Below are 15670 nucleotides of genomic sequence, written 5' to 3' on the forward strand. Positions count from 1 at the left end.
CGGGGCAGCCAACTGACCCCTGCCAGCAAAGCCTTGGGCGTGCAGAGAGGGCCACATTCGGTGCTGATCTACCCCGGTGCAGTCCTGAGGACAAGGGAGCAAGCAGAGTTTGGCCCCAGGAGCTGAATGGGCACATAGGTGTGGGTTTGTGGTCCCAGATTTTGATCTCGGTAATGCGCCATGTAAATCAGAGTGACGCCATTAACTGATTGACGTGAGAGAGACTGCTGCCGCGGGTAGGGTTCTTACAGCCAGTGGGTGGTGGTCCCTTGCGGCATCAACAGTGAGCATTGTTTTCGTGTTGTCTGGCTTCGTTGTTATGTGCTTGCACTGAGGCTGAGTTATGGTTGACTTGGGAACCATATGACACTTTTCTGAGTTGTATATATTTAAATTGTCACCCATAACATTGCATTCAAGTATTATTTTGCATTGAAATGTTGTACTATTTTAAGATAAATTAATATATCACCAATGCAGCTGAGATTTTAAAGTGTGGCGTTCCCGGTATTTTCGTGTTGGTATATTTTACATGTTGGGTTGCCAATTTTGGTTGGATGTATTCCTGGACGTCTCATCACATGACATAATCTTTAATTAAAGATTAATCTTTTAGTCTTGGAGACTCCAGGCCAATCCTGGAAGATGGGCAACACTAGTTTTGGGCCCAAATCCTGCAGTGAGCTTTGTGGGGGAATACTTTTGCATCTGTGTGGATCCCCAGTGAAGTCAGTGGTGCAGAGTTCTGCTCATGAAGAACTCCTTGTGGGATCAGGGCCTTGAATGTGTGTAGATGCATTTACTGAAATGGTCGCAGATGCATTTTTCTGAACATCCTTGAAATCATTTGGGTAAATATGACCGCATGTATCTCACTGTGCAGATGTGCCCATGCTACTGTGTGCAGTTGCATAACTGCTCCTGGTGTGCTAGGACATCAGCAACACTGCCTGTATTTAATATCTCCTCAAGGGCTTCTATGAACCTGGCCCTGAGGTGTTCTTTGATGGCCTCCATGATCTGGTGACCAGATTATCTTCTTACACCTGTGAAAATCAAGAGTCACTCCACTGATACACAACTGATTTAAGTGAGAGGAGATTTGATATTGTGCCTTACATCAGTGATGGTAGCTGATTGTGCTTTTGCTGTTAATGAGCTACACAGCATTTGTGTTTCGCTTTTAGAAACAAAGTTTTCCAAGATTTAGAAGCATTTGGACCTGGGGTTTTGATTTTGTCTAGTACTGGAATTAGGGTCCAGAGAAGACCAGCAGGGGGACAGAATAACATAGCCTTAATGCAGTTTTAGAGACCAAATTGCAGAAGTTTCCATTTAGCAGAAGTTTGACTCTGCACCTCACCCCCCTGCAGGCTTTGCATTTCCAAAAGGGCAAAGATGGGTTGCAGAAATTAAAGAGGACATTGTTCAACATTTCCAATTAAATGATACGGGCTCCTGGAGGCAGTTAAAGCAGTATTTAGGGGTTGGTTGATTAGCAGTTTCTCAACTAAAGAATGAAAGAGCTCAAGAAAAAACAGAACCAGAACAGAAGCTAAAAAGGTTACAAGATAGTCATAAAAATACAGGCTCAGAAGAAAAAAAAAAAACTAATATTAGCAGGAAATTGAATATGATGATGACAAATCCCATTGAAGAAGCCTTTAGGTATGCAAAGCAGATGTTTTATGAAAAATGAAATAAAAATGATAGGCTATTGGCATGAAAGCTTAGAGGAATTCAAGAGCAACATATTATTCCATCAATTAAGAAAAATCAGCAAAAGCTAGTTACACACCTGAATGAAATATGTGCTGTTTTTGCTGCTGCTTATAAAAATCTCTATACTTGAGATACTCCAAGCTTTGAAGTTATTCAAAAATATCTGGAAGTAGCAGGCTTGCCAAAGATGAGAAAAATTGATTTAAGAAATAACAGAAGAAGAAATCCTAGAGGCAGTAGCAAGTATGAAAAGTGGTAAAACTCCAGGACCTGATGGCTTTCTAGCTGAATTTTACAAGGTATTTAAGGAGTTATTAGTGGGTCCTTTGAGAGAGGAATTCCACGACATGTTGTTAGGAGAGGAACTTCTACAACTTATGAAAGAAGCTACTGTGAAAGTTTTCCCCTAAAGATGGAAAAGACCTTACCTTGTGCAGTTCCTTTAGGCCCTCTGCTGTATTGTGAAATTAAGATTTTAGCAAAAATACTAACTAGCTGATTGCAGTTTATGCTCTTAGCTTATATAAATCCAGATCAAACTGGATTAATTAAGTATAGACAAATGTCAGACAATTTTCAGAGTGTACTTGGAATCATTCATAATGCCAGATCAAAAAAATTAATTTCTCTTGTTATCACTAGATGCCTTTGGTAGAATAGAGAGGAACTTCCTATTTCAAGTCCTGTCACATATGGACTTTGGCCACCAGTTCCTTAAATGCATAACTGCTCTTTACATCAGCCCAAAAGCAGTGGTGCGGATTAATGGGGTTAAATCTCCCCTTTTTGAATTAAGCTAAGGGATTAGGCAGTGATGTCCATTGTCTCCTTTACTTTTTGCACCTGCTATGGAGCCTTTTGCACAGAGGACAAGGAATAACTATTCAGTAAAGAAACTTTTCTGTTTTAGAGATCAAAACTCATTTTTATTGGTCCACTCTTCCCTGGTACCAGTACTTTCAAGTCAGGCACTATGTTTCTTATCTTTCTAGAAAATGTGTTTTAAACAGAAAGCTAACCTTAATAAAGTGGTCAATTAGGAAACAAAAAAATAACTAATTTATATCAACCTGTGTAGACAGCTTTCCTAATAGAAAGTTGTCCGTATGAGGCCCTCTGGGAAAAGGCACTGGATAGACAAGTTACCCCAGAGGACTCGGGTTTGATCTGGAAAAGAGGACTAGCATCCTCAGTGTTCCAGTGGTACCTCACACCAGTCAGGTTAAAAATAAACATATAGACTGAATAGGGATAAATGTTGGAGAAATTGTGGTGAAAGAGGAGATTTTTTGCCTATATGGTGGAAATGTCCAGTCATTAGAGAGTATTGGGCTGCAGTTCATAATCAAATATCACAAATTATTGCATACTTATTACCAAATGATCCTTTGGTAATCCTCCTGGGGCTTCCTAGTGGAAATGGTCACACAAAAGTAAATGAAGAATTAATCTCTCACCTGCTAGTAGCTGCTTGGCTATTAGCAGCCTCTCATTGGAAAAAAATAAAATAGCCCAACCACTGAGGAAAGGTTCAAAAATATGGGAAACTGTGTTGATGGAAAAACTAACACACCAATTCTGTACCCAACAAAATACACAGAGGATAGATACATAGATACTTACATATTTAGTCACCTTTTATTCAGTACTCGGACAAAATACATTCACTTGCAAAAAGCTCAACCCACCTGTCCATTTTTTTTTAATATTAGCATTTGATAGACATACCTGGTCTGTTAAATATGTGCAGATAGAGAATTTACTCAATTTAATAAAATCATTAGAAATGACATAAGTATTGCAGTGATGCTCACTGTGTAATATGGTAGCACCCTGTGAAATAGAAAGATATGATCTTTATATATTGCTGTATATCTCTTTAAACAAAAGCTAACTGTTGTAATGATTGTTTTATTGCTGATGTTTACATGGCAAGAATTTGTAAACTGGTTAAAACTTATTAAATAAATAGTGGGGGGTTTTCTAAAGAAAAAAATTAGGGCCTAGAGTAACATCTGGATTTGGATCAGAACCCCATCAAATTGTGGCTCATCTACATGAAGACATTTGGTCTTCAGAAAATGAACAATTGGCATAAGTTATTGATATTGCTAAAGATAGACTTCAGCTCCAAAAACAGAACGCTCTAACACTTGAGTTCAATGAGAACTTGTGAAACTGCTGGTAGCTGCTTACACATCCTAGCTAGTACAGGGCACCATATCACTTGTCCTTCCTCCTCCCCCACTGTCTCACTCACTGCATTACAATAGGCAGCAACTGAGTCCTATGACTCCAAATGGGCAATGTTTTAGTTTTAATCCACCTCAGTCATTGTAATGATAGCAGGTGGTTAAACCCAGATTTATGTTACTATATAAATTGTCAGGAGAAACAAGGACATGATAAGGATCAAGCCTCAGACTTTTAACTAGCACAGACATTCGTAATGGGTGTGCTAATTTAACACTTTACTGTCCTGTGATGCTGATTCCCTGCTCAATATACTTTGTAGGATAAGGAGTTTTGAAACCTGCACATGATGGCCTTTGACTTGCTAAACTCTTCATGTAGCAGAAGTACAAAAATCTCACCTGGGCATGAATGCGAAGAGTTCTATAGCAGTTATCTCAGTCGGTTCCTTGATTGCTTACAGGTTTCAGAGTAGCAGCCGTGTTAGTCTGTATCGGCAAAAAGACAAGGAGGACTTGTGGCACCTTAGAGACTAACACATTTATTTGAGCATAAGCTTTCGTGAGCTACAGCTCACTTCATCAGATGCATGCAGTGGAAAATACAGTGGGGAGATTTATATACACAGAGAACATGAAACAGTGGGTGTTACCATACACACTGTAATGAGAGTGATCAGGTAAGGTGAGCTATTACCAGCAGGAGAGCGGGGGAGAAAAAACATTTTGTAGTGATAATCAAGGTGGGCCATTTCCAGCAGTTGACAAGAACGTGTGAGGAACAGTAGGGGGGAAAATAAACATGGGGAAATAGTTTTACTTTGTGTAATGACCCGTCCACTCCCAGTCTTTATTCAAGCCTAATGTAATGGTGTCCAGTTTGCAAATTAATTCCAATTCAGCAGTCTCTTGTTGGAGTCTGTTTTTGCAGTTTTCTTGTTGAAGAATTGCAACTTTTAGGTCTGTAATCGAGTGACCAGAGAGATTGAAGTGTTCTCCAACTGGTTTTTGAATGTTATAATTCCTGACATCTGATTTGTGTCCATTTATTCTTTCACATAGAGACTGTCCAGTTTGGCCAATGTACATGGCAGAGGGGCATTGCTGGCACATGATGGCATATATCACATTGGTAGATGTGCAGGTGAATGAGCCTCTGATAGTGTGGCTGATGTGATTAGGCCCCATGATGGTGTCCCCTGAATAGATATGTGGACACAGTTGGCAATGGGCTTTGTTGCAAGGGTAGGTTCCTGGGTTAGTTGTTTGGTTGTCGGAAAACACTTCAGTCTCTTTGGTCACTCGATTACAGACCTAAAAGTGGCAATTCTTCAACAAAAAAACTTCAAAAACAGACTCCAATGAGAGACTGCTGAATTGGAATTAATTTGCAAACTGGACACCATTACATTAGGCTTGAATAAAGACTGGGAGTGGACGGGTCATTACACAAAGTAAAACTATTTCCCCATGTTTATTTTCCCCCCTACTGTTCCTCACACGTTCTTGTCAACTGCTGGAAATGGCCCACCTTGATTATCACTACAAAATGTTTTTTCTCCCCCGCTCTCCTGCTGGTAATAGCTCACCTTACCTGATCACTCTCATTACAATGTGTATGGTAACACCCACTGTTTCATGTTCTCTGTGTATATAAATCTCCCCACTGTATTTTCCACTGCATGCATCTGATGAAGTGAGCTGTAGCTCATGAAAGCTTATGCTCAAATAAATGTGTTAGTCTCTAAGGTGCCACAAGTCCTCCTTGTCTTTTTGCGGATACAGACTAATATGGCCGCTACTCTGAAACCTGTCAAAATAAGATGCTGAGCCTGCAGGCTGAGACTCCTGTTGACAGTCGTCTGGGGGCACCATGGCAACCTGCCTGGAGGGTTCCAGGGGAGTTAGGAAAAGTCTGTTGGGGAAAGGCAGTTAGACCGTGGGTGCTGGAGCTGGAGCTGGAGGGGAGGAGAGGGCTCAGTGGGGTTGGGGAGGAGAAGGGGCTTGAAGATGGGGAACATGATGAAGATGCTGGTAAGTGACCAGGAAGAAAGGAGAGTCAAAGAAATATTGGGGGGCAAGGGTGCCAGAGTCAGGGTATTTAAGGGAGTAAGGATATTGGAGGGATTACTCCTGAGGAGGGACAGGGAGAAAACATAAACAAATGATCAGAACATCAAATTAACTTCTCTTCGTTATGGTATACACTTCAGGAAGCTACCTACCCCAAACTGAAACATGCTCCATGTGGGAAAAATAACCAACATGGCCAGGGAATGTGCTGGGATGAATCTTGCAGGGCCAGATTCACCCCAGTGCAATCGTATTGACCTCAGTGGAGTTGCAGCAGGGATTATTTTGTCCCCTCAGTATTTCCCTGGTGATGTGTAGGAAGTCAATAAAATTGCACTGGGTTGAATTTGGCCTTGCAAGATTCAACCCAGCTAATGTGAAGGGGGCAGAGTCTTTCAGTATTGTGTTAAATTAAATGTGTAAGTAGTGTAGTATAAATATATATTGAAGTTTTTATTTCTCCTTTCCCCAAAATAAATGCTCCATGATTTTTAATGAAACATTTGTGTGTGTGTGCACATCAGTTTGATCATAGGTTGAATAACAGGAATCGGTTCACATAAACGTTTTTGAACAGTGGTTTGTAGAAGTTCCAGTGTATATCAATGTTATTAATTATTTATGAATGTGTTTATATTATAGGTGGAGCTGGTAGCACAGCTTATTATTAAATTTGTTTGACATTTTCCATTATAAGACTGTGGTTTCATTTGCTTGTAACTTTGCCAATCTTTAACCATTCAGGCAGAAATTTTCTATGATGAATGTCTGTCTCAGGCTGATTTTTGTTTTGTTTTGTTTTTTTGTTTGGAAAATTTCAGCCAAAATGTTGAGCCATTTCCAAGAACAAGGCTAGGGAAAAATACATTGCCTTTTAATGTATTGAATGTTAAGAAGATTATTGTTGTAATGTTAAGAAAATTTAGGTGACCTTTTCTGTGAAAAGCTGTAGCTCTCCCAGGGCTTGGAGCAAGGACTTGAAATTTGGCAGGAAAGTGGCCTTTTGTCATCCTTGTGAAAATCTGTCCACATTTGGCTAAATTATAAACCTTTGAAAAATCTTAGTTTGCACACGCTCACTAGAGTGTATATATAATATAATATGTTTAATTTTTTCCCCTTACTTTTTGTATTATTTCACAGACGTCCAATCCAGTGACCTGTGAGGAGGATTACGATTCAGGTAGGCTTCTTTCTTTTCATGTTACAGAGCAGACTTGAATTTATACCCTTCTTTTTTTAACTGAAATTTCACTGCAGCCAGGGTGGATTTGATTTAAATCATGATTTAAAATTTGTTAAAATTGTTTTTAACTAAAATAGTTAAATGAAATATTAAAAAAAAAATTAAATAGACTATGTCAGCCAGGTCAACATGAGAAACTTAAAATATTGGCTTCTGCAGCTAACTCAGTCGTCTTCACCTTCATTTTCCTGTTTGTTCATAATCTGGAAAAGGAAAAACAAGCTTTCCTGCTTTTTCAGGTCCCAAACAATTTCTCAATTTGGAATGAATTAGTCCAAAGTAAGAAAATATTCTTTCTACACCAGCAGAAGAAGCTACTGCTGTTAAAAGTGAGATTATCACTTCAACAGTCTCTGAATCCAAGTTCACTGGTGTGATTTTCTTTAAAACATCGTCAGCAAACATATATTTCTTGAATGGTTCACCCTTAGCTCTGAAGTTTATTATAGTTGGCATTATGGAGGGATGATTGCTGGATGTCCATGTCATCGCCAACTCCTCTTCTTCAGCAGTTAAGGTTTGACCCTGGTACCGAGTATTGAGAATATTTGCAAGAAAATGAGCTGGAGATAGTGCTTGTCCCATTCGATTTTGTAATGCTTGTAATTTAACTCTGTCATTGCATATTTCTCTTTTTAAGATCTCGCTCAGTTCCTTCCAAATTTCAACAGCATCTGCAATAAAACAGCTGTTTCCCTGCATTTTGTTCAAGGCTACAGAAATAGGCTTCAGGGTACTCAGCATGTGTTCAACTTTTCTCTTAATCCCAATGTTGGGAACTTTGGCTGTGACAGTGCCATCTGTTTTTTCACAATTTTGTTCACAAACTGTCATCAGATTAAGCCAGTTCTTGATATAGTGCTCAAAACAGTCCACTACTGAGTTCCATCGCACGTCTTGTGGGAGAGTTAGCTTGGTTCCTCCCACTTTTTTCAGAGCAGTTGCTGAAAAGTAGTTGTTTTGCAATTTCAACATTAGCCTTTATTTCTGGAACACTGAAGTCTTTGGCTAGGAGGTGCATCAAATGAGCACTGCAACTGTCACGGAGTGCCCGGGCGATGCTCTGGAACTGCTCCCCATGAAGCCAGTCAGGACTCTGGGGCAGTCGCCTTCCGGTGAGCAGCCTGTCCGCAGGGCAAACAGCTCACACGGCTTCCACCTTCCTGGGTCTGACCTCGGAGCATTCAGCATCCTCTGCCCCTCCGTGTGCTTCCCACAGCGAGACCGCTCAGGCGGGGCTCCTGGGGAAGCCAGAGGGTCCTGCACCCCAACTTCGCAGTCAGACGGGACTCTCAGCCAGCCAGTAAAACAGAGGTTTATTAGACGACAGGAACATGGTCTAAAACAGAGCTTGCAGGTGCAGAGAACAGGACCCCTCAGCTGGGTCCATTTTGGAGGGCAGTGAGCCAGACAACCACGTCTGCACTTCACTCCATGTCCTAGCCAGCCCCAAACTGAAACTCCCTCCCGCCCCCCCTCCTCTGGGCTTTGTTCCTTTCCCAGGCCAGGAGGTCACCTGATTCCTTTGTTCTCCAACCCTTTAGCTCTCACCTTGCAGGGGGGAAGGGTCCAGGCCATCAGTTGCCAGGAAACAGGGTGTCGGCCATTCTCTGTGTCCAGACCCCTGCACACACCTGCCCTCTAGGGCTCTGCAGTGATCATACACCCTTACCCCACCACCTAGATACTTAAGAACTGCATAAGGGAAATTGAGGCACCCCCACAATATTCGGAGGAACCATTAAGAACAGTCCCACTTCGTCACATCTCTCCCCCCTTCGAGATCGAACTGAGCGGGGTCACTTTAGGCGGTGACCTGGGGAAGTTCGAAGCCACCAACGTTCCCATGGATGCCCCAGCGTCTCTGCCATTCCTTGGTAGGAGTTACACCAGGCCCTTCCAGTTTCACGCCCTCCCTTAGGTCGGGGGTGGTCGATAGCACTCGCAGGCCGCATGTGGGAAGGTTTCTGCGGCCCGCCCTTTGGCCACCCCAAAACCCCAGGGGGTCAAACTTGGATTGGGTCTTCTCCCCAACAAGCTGGCCAAACACAGCCACTTGGTTATAGGACTGTTTAAGTTTCTTAACAGCTTTCACTCCATCTGAGACCTTCTCAAAGCTATCCACACTGGGTCTTTCAACAGGACAGTCAGTGGATCCATTCACAACAGAAAATTTCTGGCTGTTAGGAACTGAAACTTTCTTGATTAAATCACTTTCACACCCTTCAGTTGCAGTAAACTGCTTGCAAAGACTCCATGAGGATTCCTTTCCCTAGGGCTTTTCTATGCAACAATTCACCCCTCCCAGAAATTCTGCTCTTACCCTCTTTACCTAGGGCTTGCTCTAGAGGAACACGTTCCTGAGCAACAACAGACTCTTTCTGGGTCTCCCTTACATCCAGAATTACCTATGGCCCGTCCGGTGGATTCCTACACAATCCCCTTTCAGGCAAACTGACAGACTTCCTAGATAAATGGTCAGAAGCCTTCTCCTTCCCTTTGCCACACACAAGTTCAGGAATCTTTTCCTTCTTGCTACAGGTTTCCACACCCTCCATAGGTAACACAATCACATCACCTTCACGCTCTCCTTGTGCCCTGGCTAGGATCTCACCCTGATTAGACAGAGTTGCGACACCCTTTCCCAACCACACACGAGCAACAGGCAAAATACAAGCACCAGAATTGTCTGGTCTCTGGGATTTTACATAGACACTAACTGGATGCGACCTAGTTACAGGGCCATTCTCCTGAGCAGACACAAACTTAGGACCATTCCGTTCCTGGGCTTTAGCTGAATCCAGAACCAGCTCTGAGACAACTGCACAACGCTCAACCATCACAGGCTGCAAGGCCCCTTCTGTCTGCTCCACAGACCAAGAAGAGCCGGACACACTTTCTCCTTTACCAGACACACAGCTTGGGATCTCTTTCCCCTTGTCCCAGCACACAGGGCTGGTCACAGACAACTGCTTGGAGATCAGGGTAGCTCCCTCCATAGGCAAGTCAATACCCCTGACAGACACAGACACATTTCCTTCACTGTCCCAATTCTCCACCCAGCTAACAGGTAAGGTCCAGGGACACTCATCTTCCACTCTCCTCGCCTTCCCACCCTGCTGACTAGACAAAGCCATCAGATCACAAGGCTGCCTAGGCTCATCCAAACTTTCCTTACCAAGCACCTTGCCACTCCCCACAGATCCCCTCCCCTGCCTGTGTCTCCCCCCACTCAGCTGGGGTCTCAGCTCCCCCTGTGCTCAGCGCTGCCCTTGCTGTGCCAGTGGGGGTAGGCAGCGAGCTCGCTGCTTTCCTCACTGCATCAGAGCCAGCGTGAGCCCCCTCTCCGGAGTGCAAGGGCGCAGGGAGCATCTCTCTGTCCCACCCAGCCCCAGGGGTCTGCTTACAGGCAGGCAGGTAGCCTGAGCCTAGCGGCTCCTCCCTGCTGCCAGCCAGGTCATCTGCATTTTCACTGACCATTTCCCTCTCCACTGATTGGTTCCCTGGATTCAAATTCAAACCCTTGGCCGTTACAGGAGCAGGGCCTGGATCCTGTCCCAAAGAGACACAGTTGCCCCACAACAGGGTCTCGCAGCTGGTGTCCTGGAGCACCCCAAAAACCAGCCAGCCCCACCCCTCCTGGGTCTGCACAGGGATCTGGGCCATAGGCAGGGCGAGGGGCTTCGTCCCTGGGACCCTCACCCAGCTCACACAGCCCCTCAACCTCTGAGGCTGCACCACCCAGGGCCTGACAACAGTTCTCTCTGTCCCAGGATCTCGCCACCCCGGGAATGTCTCCCCATTGACCATCACCTTCCGCTCCCACTGGGGGTCCGAGGGGCCTGGCCCCAGGAAACTCCACACAGACATATAGGTTGGGGTCAGGAGTGGGAGCCTGTCCACCTCCCCACCCATCTGGCTGACGGAGTCTATGGCCTTGGGACCCAGCAAGGGAGCTAGACACCGGGGCTTTTCCGCAGGGCCCCCCTGGTTCAAATCTCCAGCCTGCTCAAAGGCAGTGAGGTGGGCATCCACATCCCCCCCCTCCTTAACCAGGGGCAGCAATTTAGTCTCGAGGTTCCCTGCGGAACTGGCCCCCCGGGGTCTATCCCCACTCACCCCGGGGAGGTTCCCTAGGCCTCTCCGCTCCCCCACCCCCAGTTCATGCTGCTGCTGCTTCTGCAGCTCTTTCTCGGGCTCTCGCTGTCTCTCACAGTCCTCTTGCTCTCTCGGACTCAGCTCCAATCCCGTCCATCTCCGATCCCCGGATGGGGAACCCGATCGTGAAGACCCTCGTCTGGTCGGGGACAGGAGTCTTGGCGATGCCTGGCTACTACTCCAGCTGCTCCCAGATCCTGCTATAGCCCCATTTGGGGTCAGGAATCTGTCCCTTAGAGCGGTCATCCTCCTCCAGCTGCACGATTAACTGTGCTTTGGTGAACTTTCCAATGCTCAACCCTCTCTTTTTGCACAGGGTTACAATGTCCTTCTTAAGAAGACGGTGACAGACCATCACTCCACTCTTCCCAAGTTGTTGTGGACTCACAGGCCTGTGTGCTCGCAGCTCCCCACGGTTTCCAGGGAGAACCCCTAGTGTGCCAGCCCTTCTCGAGGTCACCACCTCTTTGCCAGGGTCGAGCTGCAGACTCCTCCGCCCCTGGGACCGCTCGCTGCAGTCCCCCGGGGGACCCTGTTACTGCAAAAGTCCTTTTCTCTGGTCACACAATCCTAGGGGTTAACCGCCCCCTGAAACCGTCTCTCTCTGAATCTTCAGCACGCCTAGTCCCCATCAATCCCCCTTTGTTTTACTGCTCCCCAGTCACTTACTGCAGGAAGCGCCATCCACGGGGTGCAGTAGATCCCACCGCTGCCACCAGTTGTCACGGAGTGCCCGGGCGATGCTCTGGAACTGCTCCCCATGAAGCCAGTCAGGACTCTGGGGCAGTCGCCTTCCGGTGAGCAGCCTGTCCGCAGGGCAAACAGCTCACACGGCTTCCACCTTCCTGGGTCTGACCTCGGAGCATTCAGCATCCTCTGCCCCTCCGTGTGCTTCCCACAGCGAGACCGCTCAGGCGGGGCTCCTGGGGAAGCCAGAGGGTCCTGCACCCCAACTTCGCAGTCAGACGGGACTCTCAGCCAGCCAGTAAAACAGAGGTTTATTAGACGACAGGAACATGGTCTAAAACAGAGCTTGCAGGTGCAGAGAACAGGACCCCTCAGCTGGGTCCATTTTGGAGGGCAGTGAGCCAGACAACCACGTCTGCACTTCACTCCATGTCCTAGCCAGCCCCAAACTGAAACTCCCTCCCGCCCCCCCTCCTCTGGGCTTTGTTCCTTTCCCAGGCCAGGAGGTCACCTGATTCCTTTGTTCTCCAACCCTTTAGCTCTCACCTTGCAGGGGGGAAGGGTCCAGGCCATCAGTTGCCAGGAAACAGGGTGTCGGCCATTCTCTGTGTCCAGACCCCTGCACACACCTGCCCTCTAGGGCTCTGCAGTGATCATACACCCTTACCCCACCACCTAGATACTTAAGAACTGCATAAGGGAAATTGAGGCACCCCCACAATATTCGGAGGAACCATTAAGAACAGTCCCACTTCGTCACAGCAACCGTATGTTATTAGCTTGGGACTCTCTTGTAAATAATTTCTTCTCATCTTGGATACGTTTTCAGCATTGTCTGTGACCAAGCTTTGTACTAGACATTTGCATTTTTTTTCATAGTTTGTTATAGCTTTTACTGCTACTTCTTGTAAGCATTCTGCTGTGTGTGCATTTCCTGATGTATCAGTTCCCTTCTTCTGTTGGCACACAAGCACATACAACAGGATTTTGCTCCACCCATCAAGACTCAGGTTAACAATTTTACCCTCTAGACCTTTTGCACACTGCTCAGTTTCTCTTTCACACACTTTATCCAGCAGTTTGCCTGCGACATCTGCTCTGTTGGGTGGACTTTGTCCTGGTCTTAATGACTGAACCATGTTAATGAAGTGTGGGTTCTCAGTCATATGGAAAGGAGAGTTTGTTGCATAAACAAACCAGGCAATTTTTTTCATCAATTATCTCGTTTTATAATCTGCTGGTTCTTATCACAAATTTATCTATGGTTGTTTCTGGATGATGGAGATTTATTTTTCTTTTTGCTACAGGTGATATACCGTGGCTATGTGACATACATGATGTAACGATGCTGGTTCTGGTGGGACCCAACTGAGAGTGCCAATTCAGGACAAATTGCTTAAAGCAGGGCAGTTACAGCCCAAGGCTTGGGTTTCTGTGCACACCAAGGCAAACCAAACCAGCCAAACAGAGAAGACTTTGGTTTTACCCCACTGGCTAACCATAAGTCACACAAGGAATTCCCTTAGACACTCCAGTTTCCCAGTATCACCACCAGTGCCACTCGTTATGGGGAAAATGGTTATGAAAACCAATACCCCAGTAAAAGAAAAGAGGTTCTCCTGATCCCAAAGGACCAAGCCCCAGACCCAGGTCAAGATACAAGTTAGATCTTACCCACAAATCACGCTGTTGCCAATTCTTTAGAATCTAAAATCTAAAGGTTTATTCATAAAACGAAAAAGATATAGATGAGAGCTAGAATTGATTAAATGGAATCAATTACATACAGTAATGGCAAAGTTCTTGGTTCAGGCTTGTAGCAGTGATAGAATAAAGTGCAGGTTCAAATCAAGTCTCTGGAGTACATCTACAGCTGGGATTGGTCATTCAGTCCTTTGTTTAGAGCTTCCGTTTGCAGCAAAGTCCCTCCAGAGGCAAGAAGCAGGATTGAAGACAAGATGGAGGAGCTGCAGCAGCCTTTTATAGTCTCTTGTCATGTGGCTTCTCTTTCTTTGTTCCAAAGACAAGCATTCGGGCATATGGCAAGAAAAAACCTTAGAGTTCTGTCCACAGGCATGTCCCTGCATACCTTGCTGTGTGACAAGGTGTATCTGCCTTCTTTCAGTGGGTCAGTTGTATAGCTGATGGTCCTTAATGGGCCATCAAGCGGGCTAGGCAGAGCTGACACCAACTTGTCTGGGGTGTCACCCAGAAGCATAGCACAGAGCTTCTCAAAGCTGGTCCGCCGCTTGTTCAGGGAAAGCCCCTGGCGGGCTGGGTCGGTTTGTTTACCTGCCGTGTCCATAGGTTTGCCCGATCGTGGCTCCCACTGGCTGCGGTTCACCGCCCCAGGCCAATGGGGGCTGCGGGAAGGGCGGCCAGCTCAGCCCGTGCTGCTTCCTGCAGCCCCCATTGGCCTGGAGCTGCGAACCGTGGCCAGTGGGAGCCGCGATCAGCCGAACCTGCAGACGTGGCAGGTAAACAAACCGGCCTGGCCCGCCAGGGACTTTCCCTGAGCAAGCGGTGGACCGGCTTTGAGAACCACTGGCATAGCATATGTTTGAAATACAGACAGTATAGAGCCAAAATTCCTAACTTCAACTACAAAAATGATACACACAAACAGATAGCATAATTATAACCTTGTCTTAGACACCTTATTTGACCCCCTTTATACAAGATTTGGTGCCTCTACAGGACCTTGGTTGCAACAATGATTTATACGGTCCGAGTTTGTGAATAACATCACACGTGATGTGACTGAAACACTATCATTGTCAGATAACTCTGAAATTATAGAAAATTATAGTGATCTTGAAGGTGGATAGTCTTCAGAATCCTGTATGTTGAGGATGGATTCTCCTAAACAAAATAAGTCAATGCAGTTATTTAATTATTATTACCAAATTCCTCATTTAGTATTACTCATTGCATTCACTGACACTCAGTACTACTTTAAAGGTGAAATTGTAAAAGGAAGATCTGCCTGTTTCAGCTATTTATTTTTTTTATCACAACTGCATCTAAAATGATAGTACCATAGAGTAACAACTATATTTTTTGCTCAAACATGAGAATTCAAGAATAGTCCAGAAGGAAGACAGGCAGTCCTTAAGAAAGAAGTATGAAATAAAAAAGTTTACCAACCTGAAGATCCTGCATGTTCAGACATGTTCCTTTCATCATCTTCAATGCAGCTTTCCTCCTGAGAAGGAACACTTCTCATGATGTTTCATTTGGGCAACCAGGCCCTGCATTTCTTTGTTGCACTGTTTGCATTTTGCACGCATGCCTGTCTTACCCACAGGTAGAGGAACTTCATTAAAATATTCCCAAACTGGGTCTCTTTTATGGCCTGCTTCCATTATAGGTTTCCCCTTCTAGTGAGAGAATGGTATGGTAGATCTCAACTCAATGAAGGCTACACTCAGAAAGACCTCAAGACTTCTGGAATATGCTGCTCAAACAGTTTCACTTTTGTTTCTACTGCCTGTCCCTCCCTTCTCACATTTATCTCCAGACTTGTTCTCCTTGTCCAGATCTATTCCGCCCCCAACAATCTTCTATTCATTGAATTTTTTGAAACTTTGCA

General features: G+C 45.2%; 1 protein-coding gene across 3 annotated transcripts in view; it reads left to right on the forward strand.

The window, feature by feature from the left end:
* PARP9 (poly(ADP-ribose) polymerase family member 9) overlaps nucleotides 1–15670 on the forward strand; it is a 36541-nt gene that overhangs the window by 487 nt on the left and 20384 nt on the right. For 2 of the 3 annotated variants that reach the window (XM_074967198.1, XM_074967197.1), the window contains exon 2: nucleotides 7131–7170. The gene's annotated coding sequence lies outside the window, so the exon portion shown is untranslated. Of the gene's footprint in view, nucleotides 1–109; nucleotides 141–7130; nucleotides 7171–15670 lie in introns of those variants that run through there. The other variant, XM_074967199.1, reaches the window with a different exon arrangement.

This window comes from Natator depressus, chromosome 11 (genome assembly GCF_965152275.1).
Source record: "Natator depressus isolate rNatDep1 chromosome 11, rNatDep2.hap1, whole genome shotgun sequence".
NCBI lineage: Eukaryota > Metazoa > Chordata > Testudines > Cheloniidae > Natator > Natator depressus.